The sequence below is a fragment of the Pinus tabuliformis genome, chromosome J (assembly GCF_031772625.1).
Source record: "Pinus tabuliformis cultivar Carrire ecotype Pingquan chromosome J, CPIR1, whole genome shotgun sequence".
NCBI classification, from domain to species: Eukaryota; Viridiplantae; Streptophyta; class Pinopsida; order Pinales; family Pinaceae; genus Pinus; species Pinus tabuliformis.
In genome coordinates this window covers 1,086,602,830-1,086,627,282 of record NC_142295.1, presented here as the reverse complement: position 1 = coordinate 1,086,627,282, position 24,453 = coordinate 1,086,602,830, and positions in this window count along the sequence as shown.

Here is a 24,453-nt window from a genome sequence, read left to right as displayed (position 1 = left end):
GACTGGTACTTCTACCAAAACCACACTGTAATAAGGATTTATGGCTGTGAATTAGCCCCCTACAGACTGCCAAAATATTTCCCCATGAGACTCTTTGCCTTGGAGTACTATCGGCAATTCAACAGTGCAAACTTGACTCACTTCTATGGTGCTAGGAAAAAAGCACAGCTCAAGATAAGACACCAACTGGGCCCTTTTATCTTTAATAAAAGGGAAGAAGCATGGAAGGATGTTGACACTATTTTGAGAGAGAAACTTAAGCTCAAACTAAGTTTCCATTGGGCACCTTATGACCCTGGACATTTCATAAACTGTAGGAGAGTTAAAAACAAGCTCACAGGATATCTACACCACATAATCCATGAAATTGAACAATATGCCAATCAACAAGAATGGGTAGAGGGCACACTAGTGGAAGAGCTTACTGAAGAAGAGATAACAAAAAAAGCTATCAAAAACCTTGAAAAATCAGTTGACCTGGAATCTTTTGGACAGGTGTTTTTCACAGGTCCTCGGCACCTTGGAGAAGGCACCTCATCTGCCACGGTTTCCCAGCAACCTGCCCAAGTAAGTGCTCCACCAGTAGACATATCTAAAGGAAAAGAGGTGCAGCATTCAGAACAGCAAGTGCACCATTCTAAGCAGCAAGAGACAATGGCAGACCGACCGGTTTCAACAGACGAACAAAGTCAAGGGAAAGACCCTTCAACACAAGAAAAGGCAACTAAAATCCCTATGTTGCAGACTCCTCTTAATGAGGAAAGAGCTAAGAAAAGGGATAGACAGGAAGAAACACCCACAGGGACATCTACAGATCACCACCGAGAAAAGAGACAAAGATTGAATCCTTATTCAGAAGAAGAAATGTCGGAGGGGCCAATTGAACAACAAGTTCCCCCAAGTATGGAGACATCAGCTAGCTCCTTTCAGCCAGAGCAAGAGAGACAACAAGGTGTGGAGGTTACATCCACTAGGCAACAGAGCAGACAGGGCTCTGACATCAAAAAAGCATTCACTGATATCAAGGCTAGAAATGAGCCAGTGAGGTTCCAGCTTTACAACCAACTGCTAAGAATGGCTCCCACTAATCAGTAAAGGATAATGGCAGCCTATGACATCCAAGAGGGGAAAATGACCCTTAGTCATTTCAGACCTATAATGCAGCAACCACAATCAGCTGCTGACTATATCAGAACCAATCTAGAAGTTCTCTCCAAGGATATCCATCCAATGGACCAGATTGAATTGCACAAACAAACTGGCGAAATGGTATATTCTACCTTGGCAGACAAAACATTGTTGGCCCATAGATTGCAAAACTCATTGCACAATACTTCTGCCCAACTGGAATTAGAGAAGGCCTCCTCAATGGCTAAGGATAATAGAATCAAATCCTTGGAGGAGATTATTATAGAGTTGGGACATGATCCCAAGGATCCTAAGGGCATTCAGGCCTTGATCAAAAAGAAAGAGGAAGACATAGCAGCCCTCAGAAGACAACTCAGGCTGCCAGCTACAATACATCCTCAAACTACAGAGGTGGCACAACAAAAAGAAGAGGAGGATGTGGTTACCTTGCTCATGAGGATGCATAAAAGATTGATAGAAACAAAGGGTGCCTTGGAGGCATCACTACAAGGGAGACAGGGAGAGTTGGCCTCTCAGCCAATTCAAACAACTCACATTCTTACAGCTGCTCCTCCTACGACCACCACAACAGTCCCTCCCACTAATCCAACATCCATAGCAGGTACCTCAAGTTCAGTACCAGTTTCAGCAACAACTACAACAGCAGCAGAGTAAGAGACTAGTCTGAGTATGGAGGAAATGATGAAAGAAATAAAGGCTCTGGAAGTACAGATGGTAGAATTGAAAGAGGCCAAAGAAAAGCTAGCCAAAATTGAGGTAATATATGATAAATCAAAGATGGATGTAGCTGAGAAAACAAGGGAAGTAAAAACCCTAGAGAAAAGGATAAAAGAGCTGGAAAAGGAGCTTACTCTTGACAAGACTCTAGCTGAAGTCAAGAAAATTTTGTGGGCTAAAATTGGCCAATCCATTACTGACCAATGGCAATCCATTGAAACTATACATGAGCAAATGGAATTGATAGGCTTAGCTCAATTTGAAAATCAAAAGGCTAGAGCATCTTTAGGAAATATGCCTGAGCAAGCCAATAGAATGATCCAATTTCTCAACACTCATACCAAAGAGCAGTTGGCAGCAATAGGTATCAGGAACATGACAGATACCATCTTACTAGTAAAAAGGGTGCTGACCCTAAGGAATTTTGTGCAAACTCTGGAAAGAAAATGCCAAGAAATGCAAGCAGAGGTAAATGCCTTTAGAATAAAGTTTGCAGCATTACAGAGCAGAGGGCTACCCCGTTTATTAACTAGTGCTGGAAGACTGTTGTCACATGAGAAATATGCCAACAAGGTAAACAACTATGCCTCCAATCAAATTACAACATCCTCAAGCACCTCAGAAGAAACAGGGCCTCCCTCTGGACAGAATCTTTATGACAAACTAGAAAATCTGTTCTATATTAAACATGAGATTAACCATCTTTTTGAAGTCCAACCCAACTTTTATAAATACACTGAAGCTGATGAGACACTGATGTGGGCTAAAATTGGCCAATCCATTACTGACCAATGGCAATCCATTGAAACTATACATGAGCAAATGGAATTGATAGGCTTATCTCAATTTGAAAATCAAAAGGCTAGAGAATCTTTAGGAAATATGCCTGAGCAAGCCAATAGAATGATCCAATTTCTCAACACTCATACCAAAGAGCAGTTGGCAGCAATAGGTATCAGGAACAGGACAGATACCATCTTACTAGTAAAAAGGGTGCTGACCCTAAGGAATTTTGTGCAAACTCTGGAAAGAAAATGCCAAGAAGTGCAAGCAGAGGTAAATGACTTTAGAATAAAGTCTGCAGCATTACAGAGCAGAGGGCTACCCAGTTTATTAACCAGCGCTGGAAGATTGCTGTCACATGAGCAATATGCCAACAGGGTAAACAACTATGCCTCCAATCAAATTACAGCATCCTCAAGCACCTCAGAAGAAACAGGGCCTCCCTCTGGACAGAATCTTTATGACAAACTAGAAAATCTGTTCTATATTAAACATGAGATTAACCATCTTTTTGAAGTCCAGCCCAACTTTTATAAATACACTGAAGTTGATGAGACACTGATAAAGATACAAAGACATCAGTTGCCTACAGAGGATTGGTGGAAAGGAATGATGGAGACATTACTCAGGTAATTTTGTTTATTTTTTCTTTTGGTTAGCTACAGGTCGACAATTATAGAGGCACGGTCCACCTGTCAAAGGATAAAAAAATAGCACAAAGCAGAAATGGAATGGTCACTACAGCTCGTTAATGCAAAAAATCAAGCACTGATGACAAGGCCAAGACAGCGACAAGCAACATAATCATAACTTCACCTTCCATATCTCTGACCAGTTCTTTTTCATCAGACATAATGATAAGGAACTCCCAGATGTTCCTAGTAATCTCAATGATTTCATCCCATAAAATCTCCCTGGCTTGAATTAAGGACATATTACCCTTCAGTTTTTCTTTCAGTCTTTTCACCTCTTCTTCAGTCCTTAATAGATCTTCCTGACACTTCTTTCCATTCTCCTTTTTTGTCCTTACTTCGTCTTCACTCAAATTTAACAGTTTGCAAGCCGTTTCCAACTCCCTTTGTACTTTCTTGGTATCATGTTCGTCCATTTTCAATTCTGTTGCCAACTGCAATACCTGTGCTGCTGGATCTTCTATATTTGCTGGCATGACTATTGTACAAACATGAGAATTCACTTGTTGTTGCAGTTTATCCAAAGACTCTTTAAGTAAAGAAACTTCTTCAGTTTTCTGCAATACGTCATGTAATAGCTTCTCTTTTTTATTTTCTACTTCAGCTATCCCTACAACAATGGGATGTTCCCCTGTAGGTAGATGTAACTTTTTCTTCAAAACTCCAATCTCTGCCTTAGCAGATTTCAACAGTTCTTGTACTGCAGGTTGATCATCAGGGTTGATACCTATTTTGACAATAATGTTCTTCAATAGTTCTACCTAGGCATTCAGGGCCCTATAATAGGCTTTTTCCAATTTCAGCTGTTGAATTACCTTGTTCAACATTTTCTCTGCTTTAATAGCAACTGCATTAGTTTTGTGTAAGTAATTAACAATCAATTTCCCAGTTGGCATATGCAAGTTGATCTTGTCAAGCATGGGAAGCTTGTGAGTATCAATAGTCAAATTAACAATTTTGAAACTGCTGGCAGATCCAATAGACATCTCAGTGGGATGAGAGAAAGCAATTTTAAATTGACTTCTCTGCAAGTCCATAGCATATAACAATCTTGTTTGTTCAGGAACAATTTGAGACTCAGCTTGAGCCTCCATATTTACTTACATCTTTTTATTTCTTTCAGCAATTTGAGCAAACATATTTTGAATTAAAGGAACCTGATCATGAGGAGGCTCTCTGGAAGATGGAGAGGCCAGTGCACCCTCTGTTTCTCCTAATTGAATTATTAGTCCAGGTTGAGCTACTGTCACTACATCTGAAAGTTTAGAACTTTTGGCTGCTTCTGCTTCTTCTTCATCCAAGTCAATAACATTTTCTCTAGCCCTCTTGGCACCCTTTTTTGAAATTCCAGAGTTTCAATATCTGCCCCCTCGGTGACTTGTAAACCTTCATTTTCCATCTTCTCTATTTCTGGTCTACTCTCGTGTACAAATGCTGAATACCCATTCTCCATCCTCCTCTTGGAAATAACCTGGTGAGGGTCATAGGCCCACTCAACCACCTGTAAAAGGAACATGTCATTTAATAGCCTATCAAACCCTTGAGCAGCTTGTCCAGTGTTCACAATGAAAGGAGCTACTTCTTTGGGAAACTTAAACAAATAACAATTTTTCATGCAAACAAAATGGACTTGATCCACATTCAAACCCTGTCTGATAAATTCTAGGGAAAAGAGCCTCATTGGCACAAATTTGGGCAACCTGTATGGTTTAACTGAGGCTCCATAAAGCCTAATCTCTGCATGATCCTAAAAAACATACTAGTCACCACACCTCACACTTTACTTAACTGAAGGAATTCCTAAGCTTTGGGAAGAAAGCTGGAGGTAAGGTTCCATTCAAGATCTTGTAAATCACCGGAAGAAATAAAGAGGTGAACTCAAACAATCCACTATCCCCTGGATCACCTCTGACCAAGTCTGTCCAAAATACCACTAATTGTTTTGTCTTGTTCAGATCAACGACATTTAATTCCAACCCTGAGAAGTGCTCAACGTTGTGGTATAAAAACAGATAAGTAATGACTGAAGGAAACTTAAAAAATCCAGTAAGAGGTAGAGTCATGAACTGAGTATTGATGACATTTACCCAAAAAGATGGAATATCTAGCACTACCTCTGGCCTCATCATTAAGGAGAAGAATCCCAACACCACTTTATGAATCTGTCTGGAATCTTATTTCCCTAAAATCTTTGAAATTACTTGCAAGATTGGTCTTATATCAACTACGAAAATATCTAAAGAGAACAGATTATCATCTAGAGAGAATTGTCCTGACTTAGGAGCTAAGAATGAGGTGACATGAGACAATTCTTGGGGTGATAAGCTATCATAATGGGAGACCAGAGATTCCTCAATAAAGGTGGTGTATGTTCCAGACACATGGTAATTCAGTGCTTGGTGAATTAACTGAGTGGTTACTTGGAAAACATTTTCTCCAAAATGATTCATTACGAAGCACTTCTTAGGGTACATGGCTGAGGCTAGCCATTGGATGAATTTGGGAAACAAGTGAGTCTTAGGGACGAAGGCTACTAAAACACCTGACCTAACCATTTCCATGGATATAGGGGACTTTTTCTGGTTCAGAATGACTTCTTGATATAATGGTAGATGCTTAATTGTACAAAGGGTATCAGAAATATCATGTTCGACATCCATTAATGGGGTATGAATGATTGAGGAAGAACTTACTTGCTTGGCCATGGCATCTGGTGGGTGACAGTTGCTGACTCGGAATACAGTTGCTGAAGACAATTGCTGACTCGGAATATTGAATTAGAAAGGAAGCTGCTCTGTTTTACAAGCGAATGATTAATACAATGTTCTCTTTTACACTTTGATTATATACAATAACCAAATGGGGGAAAAATCTACAATAAATTCTGTGAAATAAATGTTGTGTATTAATGGAGTGGTGGATGAGGTGGCGGGGTACGGTGAGTGATGTGGGTGATTAACGAATGAAGGTGGCGGAAGACGTGGAGTGAGCGACGTGGAGCGGAACGATTTGGGTGGCCCACCGCGGGGGTAAGGAATGTATGGGAGCTTTATCAAAGTTGAACCCACGCAGTAATCTCAGGTGGTAGATCGTGATCAATCATGCCAACGTCACGATCAACTGCGGGGGTTGAGCCTAAATTAATTTTCATGCTCGTTGCTTCCCTGCAGCACACCTCAATGTGCTTATCGAGTTATCACTTGATTGTACCTCTTAAACCTGCATGAACTTTAGTAAATGGGTCGGGTCCATTTACATTTTCAATTTTTTTTTTTAAACAAAATAATACTCGGCGTTTAGATCTTTTTGATTTTTCAGAAATTCATACATAATATTTGATCTTTTTCTTTGCTTTTTTTTTTTTTTTTCTTTTGTAATATTATTAAGAAAATTCAAATGACAATGGATGCTACAACACCTTAGATGGAAAATGATCAATGTGACAGGAATCGTAGGGGTTGTGATGAAAATCTGTTAATTTTAGTTAACAATGGTATGTTATATGCTTAGCACAGTTACTTCAATGTTCCTTAAGCATCCCAATAACAATTTCAATTTAGATTTCCAGTAGCAATCACATTAACCATTAATCACATTAACAGTAAAAATAGATAGAACATAAAAAAATATGCAGAAGACAAGCCAAGACAAGAGGACACCATACTTGGTGGGTGCTAGGGAAAAACTCCAATGTTGGGAAAACCCTTTGATCAATTCTTCTTATTATTATATCAAAAGTTCAGTAGAGAGAGAGAGTACAAAAGTCAAATTGACTTTCCCAATTCAAAGTCAAAACAACCCTGTCAATTTATGCAGTCAAACTTCAGCCCTAACCAAAAAGTCAATGTTGGTCAAATCAGCAATAAATCATCCTCAAAATAGCTCGGTCTTCCCTATTCAAACTCAACCTAGTCAGGAGGTCAAAGTTAGCCTAAAATAGCTCGGTCAAACTCAGTGAAAGGAGAGAGAAAAACTGTTATAAGTTTCTGCAGTCAAATTGCAGTCAACCATGATAACGACCCATCCAAATGTTGATAAAGGCAATAGAACATCCCTTGAATCTCATAATAAATGGGGGCATCTACAGGTGAGGTCATCCTTTAATTTTATCTCATGTATATGGAAATCTATCAAATGTTATTAAGAAGAGGAAGGTCATTATGATTAGTTTCAACTCGACGCAAATGTAAGCCCACGTTGAACGCACCAAGGAGGATCTAAAGGGAAACATCCGGTGCTCTTGTGCATATTTGGTTAAACAAAAAGGCCCCCTTTCATTTGCATGAACTGTTCCTGATACAAATCCATGTTAGAGTTGAGACCCTGAAAATATGAAGTCTAAGTACATTGAATGTATTGTCTATAAATAACCTCTCTAACAACCTGACGCAAACATACAATGATGTCATTTACATTGGAGCTAGTGTAAATCACTTGAATTGTGTTACAACTTTAATCTCTCCCCCACAAAAATATGCCATGCTTCCTTGTTAATGATGCTTCAACCCTATTGGAGAACAACCTCACCATGTAAAAGGAATTTAAAGATGATGAAACTTTAATAGTGCCCCACATTCACCCCCTGGCTCACCACTCATGTCTAATTTAAGGCTATTTCAAGCATTGATGTTGATAATATCATTTTATTTTCTCTTATGAATATTATTGTACATTGACATAATTGAGTTTAGCGGTTAAGGACTTAAGATTTACGGGATTTCGATGTCAGTGGTTAAGGGGTTAGTAGTTAAGGTATTTAGGTGGTGAAGGGTTAGGGGTTAAGGGTCACAGGTTAAGATGATAAGGAGTTATGGATTAGGAGCTGGTCCATGGATTATAGGTTAGGGGTTACTAGTGTCTTAAGATTTAATGAGTCAAGGGGTTTATGGGTTATGAGTTGTGAGTGTAGAGGTTAAGGAATTATGGATTGGGGGTTAATGGGATAGGGAATTTAGTGGTTATGGGTTAAGGGATTGTGGACTCCTAATCCCCTTATCACCACTTTTGGGAGTTCCCCTATCAATTGTCTTGCTACCTTCCCTCTAGATCCCCTAGACCCTATGAAATTAAGTCCTAAGCCCCTTTATCATTCTCTAATGCTAGGATTATAGATATTAGTAAACCATGCTTTTACCTCCAACTTCTACCATCCATGCTACCCTTGTGTCCCCTTGCCCCGTTCAATACACCATAACATACCCCCCCACAACCCTTTTGGTCATGCCATTCCACTTTTCCTAATGTTATGAACCCCCAAATTTGGTCCCAATGCCCCTACAACTACATAGTTGGGCCCCCTTGGCGAAGGGATTAAGCTCATTAGGGGTTATGGGATGTGACAAGGGAGCCCCTAATCCCCTTATCACAACTAGAAATAGGTTCGTGATCACCATCAATATCTATTGGAGGTGTTGTGATGAAATAAATAATTAATACAAAAGTTGTGGTCAATAGGACATCATCCAATGTAAAGATGGTTTTCAATGCTAGTGATCTAGTCACATAAAAGACCCCATGAGGTTTTTCTTTGGGACACCCCTAGGATTCAATAATTAATCCAAAGTGAGAGGATTTGTTGCTAAGATGAAAATGGCAACAACCTTGAGTTGACGCAAGTGACACTTTGTGAGCCTTGCACAACTAGGGTGTTGGTTTCATCATCAACAAGAGGCACAATTCATAAGTGGAAACATCTCACATTTAGGGCACATGGTCGCAAATCTTTATGCATATTTTTCCACCGAGGGTATGATGTGGATGGCTATCAAATTTGAAGTGGTAGTCTAGAATTAGACTAATGGTTCACTTCAAAACCAATCAGTTGTGCGTTAATAAGGTTATGTATGTGTATTTCCTCCCGAGGGTCCCACTAAGCTGACCAATCATTGTCGGTCTTACTTTGACTATTTATTCCCCGAGTGCTTCAATCTCCACCGTTGACCTGGCTTCTTAAAATCCGATGAATATCGCATCATATCACGTGCCAACTAGACCAGACGACCTCCACCGTCGATCTGTCCCGTTCGATCCAAAAATTATCGCACAATCTCGCGTGATTTCTTGCACGACCAATATCAGGTTGAGAGCGTGCGACAAAAGTGGTTTTCCCGTGCTATGTGTCACCAGCTTAGGTTGATCGTGTAGTTTGGAGAAATACCATTTCCCATTTATTTTCCACGCGATATACCACTTACTGCCTTTTAATCCCGCTCATGTGTTCAATGCATAACTTTAAGAACCACGGTTTAATAAAAGGTTTAGCTAATCTCGAAATTGAGCATTAATGCTAATTGACAATGATTAATAATAAAACACATAAATGGGAATAATGTCTGATTAGGGTACAAAACGCTGATACGCAAATTTAAGAGAAATTCTACACCAGGAATAACACACAACACCATACTAAATCAATTATTCAATAATATAGAAATTACAGAGTCTTGGCCCTCTTGTCTCGATTACAACAATTTGTCTGACCTCTGTTTCACTCTCAAATCCTATCTTTCTCTCTCAATTTCTCTCTTCTCACTCTCCTATTCCATTCTATCCATCATTACATTTTTTCCTTTCTTTTATGGATCAAATCTTATCCTAACAAAATTGACATCTCAATCTCTATTTTTATCATCTCAACTATTAAATCCCTATTCTCAAGATCTGATACACACGTGTTCTAACAACTTATCTCCTATTCTAAAAATAATACCATGGTTTAATTATTACAATAATTGAAGTAAAGATAAATTTGAGAGATCCAACTCTCTCTATTAAAACTGATTTTGACCACTCAGGTCAATGAAATTCATCTCATGTTAGCCACAACATGTGAACATACAATCACATTACTGGCTAATTCTAGATGCTCCTGCATTAGACTCCCAGGGAGGAAAAGAATCATCCATCAAACTTTCAGGGTTTACTCCATACTTCTGCAACTCTGCTGCTGTCAACCAACTGGCATCCTCTGTTGGATTCCCTTCCATTTGACTAAATACTTAAAATAAACTTGTCCTCTGGTTCTTTTAGTTACTCTTTTCTCCAGAACAGCTTCCACCTCTTTCTTAATTGTCTTTGGCATTTGTTCTTCCCAATGTACGGTATGTTCTTCATCTTCTGCGGGCTCCTCCTACAACTCTGCCTTTGTCTCCTTGCTGGATATAAATCTGCAACATTATAGATAGGTGATATTCCAATCCCTCCTGGTAACTAAATTTCATAAGCATTGGTTGAAAACTTCCTCACAATTCTGCATGGCCCTATCTTTTTCATCTTTAGTTTATTATAATTCCCAACAGGAAATCTTTCTTTCCTCAAGTACACCATCACTAGATCTCCCACTTGGAATTCTTTTTCTTTCCTCCTCATATCAACTCCCTTTTTGTATTTGCCACTGCTTTCCTACAATCTGTCCTTGACATCTTCTTGTAGTCTCTACATCTGCTCTGCAAACTCTTCAGCCTTTTCACTTCTTATCTATTGTTTGCTCAAATTTCTGAGCTCATACACACCTCTTGGATTCATCCCAAAAACAATCTGAAATGGAATCATCCCAGTACTTCGGTTTGGAGTGTCATTGTAGGCAAACTCATCTTGAGCAAGTGCTAAATCCCACTGCTTAGGATTTTGATACACTAAACTTCTCAATATGTTTCCCAAGCTTCTGTTTACCACTTCGCTATGTCCATCTTTTTGAGGGTGATATGCCGAGTTGAAACTAAGGTTGGTACCTAGTTTCTTCCAAAGAGTTCTCCAGAAATGCCAAACAAACTTTGTATCCCTATCAGACAGAATACTTATAGGCAATCCATGTAACCTTACAACTTCTGAAAAAAACAGATTAGCAATATGTGTTGCATCACTAGTATTTTTGCATGCAATGAAATGTGCCATTTTTGAAAATCTATCTACCACAACATAAATGGAATCATTTCCTTTTTGGGTTCTAGGTAATCCCAAAATAAAATCCATACTAACTGCATCCTATGGTCGGTCTGGTATTGGTAATGGCTAGTACAATTCTGTATTTTGGCTTCTCCCCTTAGCATGCTAACATATCCTACATTTCTCAACAAATTTCTTAACATCAGTTTGCATCCTTGGCCAAGAGTAAAAATAATTTACCTGAGCAATGGTTTTGTCTTGTCCAAAGTGTCCAGATAACCCTCCACTGTGTTTCTCCTTAATTATGTTTTCCCTCATAGAACATTTGGGAATGCACAGTTTGTTACTTTTAAACAATGAACCTCCTTGGATAAGATAATCTAACCACTGGCTTCTATTATGACCTGTTGGATTTTTTACAACTGCATAAATATCTTTAAATTCTACATCATCTTTATACATATCAACCATTTCTTCAAATCCTACAACACCCACTCTTAATTCTTGCACAAAGAAATTTACCCTACTTAAAGCATCAACAACTTTGTTCAACTTACCACTTGTATGTTTTATCACAAAAGTGAAACTTTGCAAAAACTCTACCCACTTGACATGCTTTTGATTCAATTTTGGTTGATTGTTTATAAATTGCAATGCATGATTGTCAGAGTACAATACAAACTCCTTTGGTAGCAAATAATGTCTCCATTTTTTTAAAGCTTGCACAATAAAATAAAATTCTTTGTCATAAGAAGAATATTTCTTCTTAGCTTCATTTAGTTTCTCCCTAAAGTATGTTATTGGTCTCTGTTCCTGACTTAAAACTACTCCAATTGCAACTCCACTAGCATTAGTTTCAACTTGAAAAACTTTTCCAAAATCAGGTAAAGCTAAAACTAGTTTTTCTGTAATTTTCTTCTTCAGCAACTTAAAATTTTGGTCTACTGCTTCTGTCCACTTGAATCGCTGATTAGTCTCTTTTATTGTTTCAATAATTGGTGCACAAATATGACTAAAACTTTTGATAAATTTTCTATAAAAACTTGCAAGACCATGAAAGCTTCTTACCTCAAATATATTTCTTAGAATAGGCAAGATCCAAATTGCTTGGACTTTCTTTGGATCCATTTTCAGACCTTCTTTAGAAACTACAAACCCCAAATAGATTAATTCTTCTTTCATGAAACTACATTTCTTCAAATTTATTAGCAGTTTCTCTTTCTGCAGAGTTCTTAGAACCAACTTAAGATGCTCCAGATGTTCTTCTTTGTTTCTACTGAAAACTAGAATATCATAAAGATAAACAATGACAAAATTGCCTGCATATTCTTTTAATACTTCATTCATCAACCTCATGAATGTGATGGGTGCATTAGTGAGTCCAAAAGGCATCACTAACCACTCATACAGCCCATTGTTTGTTTTAAATGCACTCTTCCATTCATCTCCTTCTCTAATCCTTATTTGATGATATCCACTCTTCAGGTCTATCTTAGTAAAATACCTTGAACCACTTAAACAATCCATCAAATCATCCATTCGTGGTAAAGGAAAACGATACCTGATTGTGATTTTTTTGATGGCTCTAGAATTTGTGCACATGCGCCACTCACCTCCTTTCTTTGGACTGAGCACTGTTGGTACAACACATGGACTAAGACTCTCTCTAATTAATCCCTTATCCATCAGTTCTTGCACTTGTCTCCCAACTTCTGCATTTTCTTGAGTTAGCCTGTCTGCTGCTTTATTTGGCAAACTTGCTTCACGTATCAGGTCAATGTGATGACTAATACTCCTGATTGGTGGCAATGCATTTGGCAGCTCATCCACAATAATATCATCAAAATCATTCAACAAAGTTTTGATTTCTTCAGATAAATCATCTAATTTTGTGGAAGTCAAAATTACCTTAGGTCTCCCTATGACAGCAAAATGCATTTCTTCACCTTTTCCAACTTCTTGCAATAGCTCCTTTCCACTCATCAACGTAACATTATTTCCAGTTGTTCCTTTATCTGCTTCATCCTTTAATGGCAACAATGTATGCTTCACTCCATCCTTCTCCAAGGTATAGGTGTTTCTTCTACCATCATGGATGGCTTTTCTATCAAATTGCCAAGGTCTTCCCAACAATACATGGCATACATTCATTGGCATTACATCACATAATACCACATCCTTATAAGTACCAATCTGGATTTCTACTTTGCATTTTTTTGTCACAATAAGCTTATGTCATTTTTGCAACCATGATACTTTGTAAGGAGTAGGGTGTATTGTTTTTACTAATCCTAACTTGTCCACCATTTCTGTAGAAACCAGGTTATCAGTGCTTCCACTGTCAATTATCACTTTACAACATTTTCCTTTGGACTTGCATGTAGTTCTGAATAAATTCTTTCTCTAAGATGGTTCTCTTGTCTCTTTCTCTGCTTTGAACAATACCCTTTTCAATAACAAAGATTCTCCTACTTCAGGTGATTCTTCCTTATTTACAATTTCAGGTTTTTCTTCCTTTGCCTCAGCCACATTCACATTCCACCGATTTGTTGCTTTATTATGAGGTTTGTCCCATGATACATTTCCCCATTCTTGACATGTATAACACCGAATTTTTCTTCCTCAGCCTCTTCCTCTGGGTGAAAATCTCCCTCTAATAAAATCTCCTCTTTGTGGTAGTCTACTACTTGAACCTCCTGCTTCACCCTGAGGGTGCTGAAATCTTGATCTGGCAGTTCCTCTACCTCTTGCTGAACTTTTCCCTCTGTTCCTCTGATTTTTTTTCTTCAACTTCTTCTCCTCTTCTTTCAAAGATGCTTGATAGGCATCTTCAATTTTCGTCAGACTCAGCAAGCTGATTTCATCCTGTATGTCATACCTCAAGCCATTGATGTATCTGGTTACCTTTTCTACATCATCCTCTACATGTCCTGCTCTAATGCTCAGCTTATAAAATTCTTATGTATATTCTTTGACATCCATTCCTTTTTGTCTCAAATTTTGCAATTGTCTGAAAAGATTTAATTGATAATATTTTGGCATAAATTTAGCTTTCAATCTACTCACCATTTTATCCCATTGTTTGATCTTGGGCTTTCCCTTTCTTGCTCTGGATGTTTGTAGTTCATTTCACCAGATAGCTGCATGACCCTTCAATCTGGTAACTGCAAATTTCACCTTCTTTTTGTCATCAACCTCCTCATAGTTGAAATACTTGTCCAATGAACTGATCCAGTCCATCAACTCTTCTACATTGAGATTCCCATCATACAAAGGTATTTCCACCTTTGGTCTTCCACTTGCTTTAGCCAATATCTTGAGAACTTTGGCAGCTTCACTTTCATCCTCTTCTTCTTCCTAAGAAGATTCCTCTGCAGCACTGGCATCTCCTTCATTAGGTGCTCTCCTTTGAGCAATTTCCATTGTCTCCATCCTTGTGCACAAGTTTCGAATCTCTTCCAGCAGAACTGCATTCGCTACAGGTCTCCCCTAACCTATGCTAGCTCCTCTCCTAGGTGGCATGTTTACTATAGCAAACTTAATCCTTGGGCTCTGATACCAAATGCTATGGATGGCTACCAAATTTTAAGTGGTAGTCTAGAATTACACTAATGGTTCACTTCAAAACCAATCAGCTGCGCGTTAATAAGATTATGTACGTGTATTTCCTCCCTAGGGTCCCACTAAGCTGACCAATCACCACCGGTCTTAATTTGACTTCTTATTCCCCGAGCACTTCAATCTCCACCATTGATCTAGCTTCTTCAAATTTGACGAATATCGCGTCATATCACGCACCAACTAGCCCAGACGACCTCTACTGTCGATCTGTCCCGTTCGATCCAATGGTTATCACACAATCTCACATGATTTCTTGCACGACCAATATCAAGTTGAGAGCGTGCGAGAAAAGTGGTTTTCCCATGCTATGTGTCACCAGCTTAGGTTGATCGCGTAGTTTGGAGAAATACCATTTCTCATTTATTTTCCGCGCGATTATCACTTACTGCCTTTTAATCCCGCTCACGTGTTCAATGAATAGCTTTAGTATTAGGGTACAAAACGCCGATATGCAGATTTAAGAGAAATTATGCACCAGGAATAACACGCAACACCACACTAAATCAATTATTCAATAATATAGAAATTACAGAGTCTTGGCGCTCTCGGCTCGATTACAACAATTTGTTTGACCTCTGTTTCATTCTCAAATCCTATCTTTCTCTCTCAATTTCTCGCTTCTCACTCTGCTATTCCATTCTATCCATCATTATGTTTTTCCTTTCTTTTATGGATCGAATCTTATCCTAACAACATTGAAAACTCAAGCTCTATTTTTATCATCTCAACTATTAAATCCCTATTCTCAAGCTCTGATACACACCTATTCTAACAACTTATCTCCTATTCTAAAAATAATACCATGGTTTAATTATTACAATAATTGAAGTAAAGATAAATTCGAGAGATCCAACTCTCTCTATTAAAACTGATTTTGACCACTCATGTCAATGAAATTCATCTCATGTTAGCCATAACATGTGAACATACAATCACATTGTTGGCTAAGTCTGGATGCTCTTACATTAGGGTACCTTTCACATTTCCCAAGGCATAAATTACATATTTGGATGAATTTTGAATAACTTGTCACATTCCACTAGCTTCATGCATGAAGAGGATCTCCCATCTTTTAAGAAGATTTTGGAGGATTTCATGGCATAGTCAAGGGTCACATGTATAAAAGAAGAACACCATAGCCAACAATAAGAAAATTGGGATTTGTATAAGATGGTGTAAAGGAGAAGGACATAGGCGAAGAGTACTCCATTTAGAAACATAAAAAAAGCTTGTTTATGTCCTCTTTCCAGAGAAGAGGAGATATCTTGTGACAAAAATCCCAAATTGCCAACAAAGGAAGACTTGGGTAAGGGTTTAATTCTTTCACATGTTGAGAGACATGTATTTTAAGGTGTGCTTTATTGTTGAGTTCACATATTTGGAAGCACAATTTCACAAGTGAAAATAGGATGTTATTAAGAAGAGGAAGGTCATTATCATTAATTTCAACTCGACGCAAATGTAAACTCACTTTGAACGCACCAAGGAGGATTTGAAGGGAAACATTTGGCACTCTAGGTGTGTGTATGTGGTTAAACAAAAAGGCCCCCTTTCATTTGCATGAAGTGTTCCTAGTACAAATCCATGTTAGAGTCGAGACCCTGAAAAGATGAAGTCTAAGTACATTGAATGTATTGTCTATAAATAACCTCTCTAAAAACCTAACACAAACATACAATGATGTCATTTACATTGGAGTTGGTGTAAATCACTTGAATTATGTTACAACTTTAATCGTTCCGCCACAAAAATGTGTCATTCTTCCTTGTGATGATGCTTCAACCCTATTAGAGAACAACCTCACAATGTAAAAGGAATTTAAACATGATGTAACTTTAATAATGCCCCACATTCGCCCCCTGGCTCACCCCTCATGGCTAATTTAAGGCTATTTCAAGCATTGGCATGGATAATATCATTTTATTTTCTCTTATGTATATTATTCTACATTGACACAATTGAGTTTAGTGGTTAAGGACTTAAGATTTAGGGGATTTAGGTGTTATTGGTTAAGGGGTTAGCAGTTAAGGTGTTTAGGTGGTGAAGGGTTAGGGGTTAAGGGTCACAGGTTAAGAGGATAAGGAGTTATGGCTTAGGAGCTGGTTCAGGGATTATAGGTTAGGGGTTAGTGCCTTAAGATTTAATGGGTTATGAGTTGTGAGTGTAGGGGTTAAGGGATTATGGATTGGGGGTTAAGGGGATAGGGAATTTAGTGGTTATGGGTTAAGGGCTTGTGGACTCCTAATCCCCTTATCACCACTTTTGGGGGTTCCCCTATCAATTTATCTTTCTACCTTCCCTCTAAGTCCTCTAGACCCTATGAAATTAAGTCCTAAGCCCCCTTCTCATTCTCTAATTCTAGGATTATAGATATTAGTAAACCATGATTTTACCTCTGACTTCTACCATCCATGCTACCCTTGTGCCCCCTTGCCCGATTCAATACACCATAACATACCCCCCCCCCCCCCCACAACCCTTTTGGTCATGCCATTCCATGTTTCCTAATGTTATGAACCCCCAAATTTGGTCCCAATGCCTCTACAAGTACACCCTTGGGCCCCCTTGGCCAAGGGATTAAACACATTAGGGGTTATGGGATGTGATAAGGGAGCCCCTAATCCCCTTATCACAACTAGAAGTAGGCTCATGAACACCACCAATATCTACTGGAGGTGCTGCGATGAAAGCAATAATGAATACAAAATTTGTGGTCAATAGGACAGGGATCAACAAGATGTTAAACCATCCAATGTAAAGATGGTTTTCAATGCTAGTGATCTAGTCACATAAAAGACCCCATAAGAGACATTCATGTATTTTAAGGTGTGCTTTATTGTTGAGTTCACATATTTGGAAGCACAATTGCACAAGTGGAAATATCTCACATTTAGGTCACTTGGCTACAAATTTGTATGCATGTTTTATATTGAGGGTATCATTCACATTCCCCAAGGCACAAATCAAATATTTGGAGGTATCTTGGATGACTTGTCACATTCCACTAGCTTCACGCATGAATAACAACTCCCATCAGTTAAGAATGTTTTGGAAGGTTTTCATGTCATAGTCAAGGGTCACATTTACAAAAAAAGAATGTTTAAGTCAAGAAAATGACAATTGACATTCACATCACATGTGACACAAAGGAGAGGAACATAGGTGAAGAGTTCTCAATTTGAAATATATAGAACAACTTGTTTATGTCCTATTTCCAAAGAAGATAAGATATCTTGAGACAAAGGGCCCAAATTGTCGACAAAAGAGAACCATGTATTGGATCACATGGACTTTGGTTTCTCCTCATTAGCTAGACCATTTTTATTAGGATTTAGATTTCCCACTAATATTTTTAGGAGTTTCCTACCATTTTTTTATCATCATCTTATTTAAATTGAGAATAAAACTCATTCCTATTCAATGAAATTAGGATTTATATTTTCCCCCAATATTTTTATGGGTTTCAAGCCATTTTGTTAGGACTAATTTGTTTAAATTGAGAATAGAACTCATTCCTATTCAATGAAATCAGGATTTAGATTTCCCACCATTTCTATTAGGATTTAGATTTCCCACCAATATTTTTAGGGTTTCTTGCCAAAATAAATTAGGACTATTTTGTTTAAATTGAGAATATAACTCCTTCCTATTCAATGTCGAAATTAAGAGTTATATTTCCCACCACTTTTATTAGGATGTAAATTTCCCACCAATATTTTTAGGATTTCTTACATTTTTTAAGCACTATTTTATTTAAATTGAGAATAGAACTCCTTCCCACTCAATGAATTTTCTTTGAAAATGCGTTGGAGTCTTTTTGTTGAAGTTGTTTGAAGACATGTTGGAGTCTCTTTGTTGGAGTTGCTTTTCCATAGAAGAAGTAAGTTTACCATCAATTAGAGTTGAAGTTGTTTGAAGACGTGTTGGAGTTTTTTTTCCATAGAAGAAGTAAGTTTACCATCAATTAGAAAGCCATGCATACGAGGAGAGGAAATGAAAAGAGGTAAATTTATATTTTATAATCATGAATTATTTGAGGTTTTTTTTGTGATTTTAGATCGATTTTAACATTAAGTTTATTAAAAAAAATAAATTTATATTTTATAACAATGAATTGTTTGTAGTTAATTTATATGATTTTAAATAGATCTCATTCCCTTCCCCTAAGTTGCTGCTCTTTCGCGCTACGCTTTTACCTAGTCACCATGTTCTCATCATATCTCTTAAACCTCACACCCATTTTCCATGAAATTTTTACAAGAGATGGATGGGGATGAAATGAAAACACCCACTCAATTTCAACTCAAAATGATGCACGGTTTTCGAGAAAATGAGCCATCATCATTTAACGCCATTTTGGGGTTTTCTCCATATTTGTGACTCTAATTGGGCTGAAATGTTTTTTGGAGGTGAATTATGATGATATTAACTTTCTATAAAAGTTTCCGCCCATTTTTATTTACCGTTTGAGATATATGCCCCAAATACAATTGCTACAAGAGAGTTGTTGCACGTTTGACTCTATTTTTATCATCCTTTTCAAAATATATTTATGGCCAAATGGAGATGAATTTTGGAACACCAAAGGAGGTTTTTGTTAAACATGGAACCAACCACAATAACCTCCTTCAGTTTTTGCACAGGTCTTATGGTTAAAATATATATAAGTTTGTCTTTTTTGTTGCTCTTTTCATTGTGCTTTTGGATAGTTAGTTTTGGAATCAAGTTTGAAGAGGCTAAAATGATGTTTTGCATGGTTTAATGGCTCCAGGGTGTAGTGGAAATCTCCAAGTTTCTTCACAGGTCTTCAACAACACTCAAAACCTCATTCAATTCATCCAAATTTCAAGTTAAATATTTGTTGCGTGCCTGTGTGACCAACTTCAAGCTTGGATTCTGAAAAAATGGAAAAGTATTTTTGAAAACGGAAGGAGGATTTTTTTCATAACATTCCAAAAACAAAAGCCTATCTCATTTGTTACACAACAGTTACTGTCTTGGAGTTACAGGTGGCACTTTGAGACCCATTTTTCACAATTTCGCTAGGCCATAATTGCTGACAGGGTTCTAGAAATTTTTGAAATTCAACTTGGTGGACCTCCAACTTGGCATGGTTGACATCAAATATATTTGGATAATGAAGTTTGAGGATTTTTCTATCATATCCCATGATTATCTCTTCAGTTATCACATTTTTAGTTAGTCAAAAACCAAACCCTAGATAGTAGGATATGGGCAAATTTTGTAAATATTTTATCCATGCATGCTAGGGAGTGTGAGGGCCAAGTGCTAGGGAAACACAAGGGAGAAATCATTTCAAATGCATGGAAATGAATTGTCAGTGAGTTCTAGGTGTGCTAAGGAGGGAGTGAAAATGTATACTAGCCAGTGCCAAGGCATCACAAGGGAGAACTAGGTCAAAATGCTTGGGAATGAACAAATAAGAGTGTAGTGTACCAAGGAGTGTCAACAAATTCCAGGTTCCCCAAGGACGAAGTGTGTTAGGATAAGTTCAGAATAGGACTTGTAGGAGGCAAGCCTATGGTTTTCATAAGGTGTGTAATAGGTAGTTTCAGACAAAGGGAGAATTTGGGTTGGGCACAACATTGTTTTGTCAATGACTTGGTTGGGTTCCCAAGTCGCAAAAAAAGTAAGGCTATCTATGAGGGCATGACAGCTAGGGAGTGCCAAGGTGTTCTAGGGAATGCTAGGAAGTACTAGCACATGCTAAACAGTTCCAGGCACCAGGGTGTGGCGCCAACACATGTTAGGGAGTGTTAGGGCCAAGTTCCAAGGTAACACAAGGGAGCAATAGTTTCAAATGCATGAAAATGAATGAATAAGAGTGTGACAAAGAGTGTTAGCTAGTGAGTACGGGGTGTGCTAAGTGTCAGGGAGTGTTAGGCAGTGCCAAAGCATGTCAAGAAGTACAGGTGACGCTAACACGTGCTACATAGTGCCAAGGGATTATTAGGCATGCCAGATGTTATGACATGTCAAGATGTAAAATTTGTTGCTTAGTTGTTTAATTTTATGACCACGGTTGGATGTGAGCCTTGTCTTTGTAACTTGTTAAGTTGGATAAGTTGAAATTATACATGAGTAGCCTAAGATGAGTTATAGGAAGTTCTTAGGTGAACAAGGCATAGTCTAGTTGTAGTAATTGTAACTTGGTCAAGTTGTTGTTATAGTTGAGGTAGGATTTTGTTGGGTTCCCATGTTGCAAAAAATGTAAGGGTAGTTGTGAGGGCATGATAGTTAAGGAGTGTCAAGGCGTGCTAAGGAATGAAAAGGTGTGCTAACACATGCCAGACAGTTTTGTGGTCTAATGGTTTGATTTAATTTTATGGTGTTATTTTTATTGTCCGCTTTGCATAGCACTATTTTTCCTAGTTTGGAACATTACAGTCAGCGAGTTCCAGGTGTGCTAAGGAGGGAGTGACAAGGTATGCTATGCATTGCTTCCAAGGAATGCTAGAGTGCTAGGGAAGCATACCAAGATGTGCCAAGCACCAAGGTGTGCCAATGCGTGCTAAGGAGTGTTAGGGAGTGCCAGAGAAACATAAGGGAGCACTAGGTCAAAATGCATGGAAATGAATGAATAAAAGTGTGTGACAGGGAGTGCCAGCGAGTTCCAAGTGTGCTAAGGAGAGAGTGACATGGTATGCTAGGTTGCGCTAAGTCATGCTAGATTTCTAGGGCAACATGCAACCAAGATGTGCCAGGTGCTAGGGTGTGTCAACATGTGCTAAGATGTGTTAGGGACTGTCAGGGAAACATAAGGGAGCACTAGGTCAAACTAGTGTTGCAAATGAACAAATAAGAGTTTGTGACAGGAAGTTTCAGTGAGATACAGGTGTACTAAGGGAGTAACAAGGTATGGTAGGCAGTGCTAAGGCATGCTAGAGGCTAGGGAAACATGCCAAGATGTGCCAGGTGCTAGGGTGTGCCAATGCATGCTAGGGAGTGTTATGGAGTACCAAGGAAACAAAAGGGATCACTAGTTTCAAATACATGGAAATGAATGAATAAGAGTCTGTGACAGGGAGTGTTAGTGAGTTATAGGTGTGGTAAGGAGGGAGTGACAAGATATGTTAGGTAGTGCCAAGTAATGCTAGAGTGCCAAGGCAACACACCAAGATGTGTCATGTGCTAGGGTGTGTCAATGCGTGCCAGCGAATTTTAGGGAGTGCCAAAAAAACACAAGGGAGAACTAGTTCAAAATGCATGGAAATGAAGAGATAAGAGTGTGAGATATGGAGTGTCAACGAGTTCCAAGTGTTCTAAGGAGGGAGTGACAAGGTTATATGCTAAGCAGTGCCAAGGCATTCTAGAGTTCCAGGGCATTTCAGAGAGTGGTAGGGTGTGCTAGGGAGTGCAAAGCATGCCAAGAAATGTAGGGGATTCTAACACATGCCACATAGGGCTAAGGATTGTTAGACGTGCCATGTGTTATGGCATGTCAAGATGTAAACTGTGTTTCTTAGTTGTTTTATGGCCATGGTTGGACGTGAGCCTTGAATTGGTAACTTGTTAAGTGGGATGAGTTGAGATTGGACATGAATAGCCTAAGATGTGTTATAGGTAGTTCTTAGATGAACAAGGCATAGTTTAGTTGTGGTACCTATAACTTGGTTAAGTTTTTATAGTCGGGGCGGGACTTGATTGGGTCCTGGCCAAGTCTAAAAAAAATTAAGGGTAGTTGTGAGGGCATGATAGCTAAGGAGTGCCAGGGAATGCCAAGGAATGAAAAGGTGTGCTAACACATGGTAGACAATGTCAATGGATGGTGAGGAGTGTTAGGGAGATTCAAGGGAACACAAGGGAGAACTAGGTCAAAATGCTTGGAAATGAACAAATAAGAGTGTGTGCCAAGGAGTGTCAGTGAATTCCAGGTGTCCCAAGGATGAAGTGTTTTAGGAGAAGTTCAAAATAGAACTTTCAGGAGGCAAGCCTATGGTTGTGATAAGGTGTGGACAAAGCAATTTCATAGAAAGGGAGACTTTTGGTTGGGCACAATATTGTTTTGTTAATGAACTGGTTGGGTTCCCAAGTCGCAAAAAAACTAAGGTTATCTGTGAGGGTGTTAGTGTCAGTCAGTTTAGTTTGTCACCAGTGATCAAATATGCTCCTACAAGGTGTTTTTAGGGTGTCAAGTCAATTTTTTGTCATTTCAGTGAGTCTTCAAATAAAAATTTGGTCACTAGCTAGTTTGTCTAGGGCTATTTCCACTCTCTCAAGAATTTCATATGTCCGTCACTTTCATCACTCAGTTGAGTCTACCATCATGAAATCATCATTAATATCACTTCAGTCACATCATTATGGTCTCCATGCAACTCAATGTCACCATTAGGTCATTAGGGTTAAGGTCACAAAACCAGTCATTTCATGTATAAATCTGGCACATGAGGAGTAGCAATAGGTAATTTTGTTCAATAACACTTGATTTCAAATGTAATTTATGTTTTTAGATGTAATAATGTTCCTAAGGTTCTAAAGTTATGAGAAGAGGTCCTAAGGCTACAAAACTCAAAAAGAAAGTGAATTGGTGAGATGGGCCATCCTACCTCATTAATCACTTAGACCCCAAAAGCAAATGGAGGAGCTCATTCACACTCGTTGGCACTTGTCTACCATCCTAGCATCGAGCTCCTCCTTCTCCTTTGCAAAAAATTGTGACTCCATAGCCCTCATTGGCAAAAATTGACTGTCATTGCGCACAATGAGCCTTCATTGTGCACCTAGACAGCACGCTGCGCACAGGAAGCTTTCGCTGCGCACGAGGCAAAGTTGTCCAAAATTGTTGTTTGACCACCAAAATTCATTTTTCAAATCTCCTCTTCAGTCATTTCATCCTCCAGGCTCTATAACAAGTAATTTTAATCATTTTCATGCCCTCCTTTGCCTCATATGTCAAGAAAATGATCAAATACTTCTTCTTCTAGGGTTTACATGATTTTCATGGTTTTGATCCTCAAATGATGAGTTGTTGCCCTAAACCCTAGATTCCTTGTCCCTACACCTATGTTTGCAACTAATACACCATTTCCATCCATCACAAAGCCTTATCCCCTCATTTTCTATCATTTTCCTCTAAACCCTAATCTACCCTATCTCTTTCTAGGATAGGCCTGTGTTTTGGCCTTTTCCACCCCCTCCCCTCACTCATTTCCCAAAATTCCTTTTTCCCCTACTCACTGACATCATCCCCTACCCTCCTAAATTTCCTTACAAATTTAGGCAACTCCTAAGTCCATCATACCACCTCATTCCCTCACAGCAGCAAATTTCATTGTTTTTGCTTGCCTTTCACCTAGGGTTTGAAGTATGGAGCCTGACTCATCACCATCAGAGAAGAGGAAGTAAAACAAGGGGGGAAAGATACTGAGGTTTGAGCCCTCTAATTGAAATGAAATCACCTCCTCCCCATTTGTCATGAAATTCTTTGAAGATGTCAATTGTTTAGGGTTTTGTCAAAGAGTGCAGGAAGTAGGTTACCATGAACATCTCACAAGTATATTTTCCCTCACCTTGAAGGAAGACAAGATCACCATTGCAGGGACTGATTTCATGTTTTCATTGGATTCCATCTCTCAAGCTACAT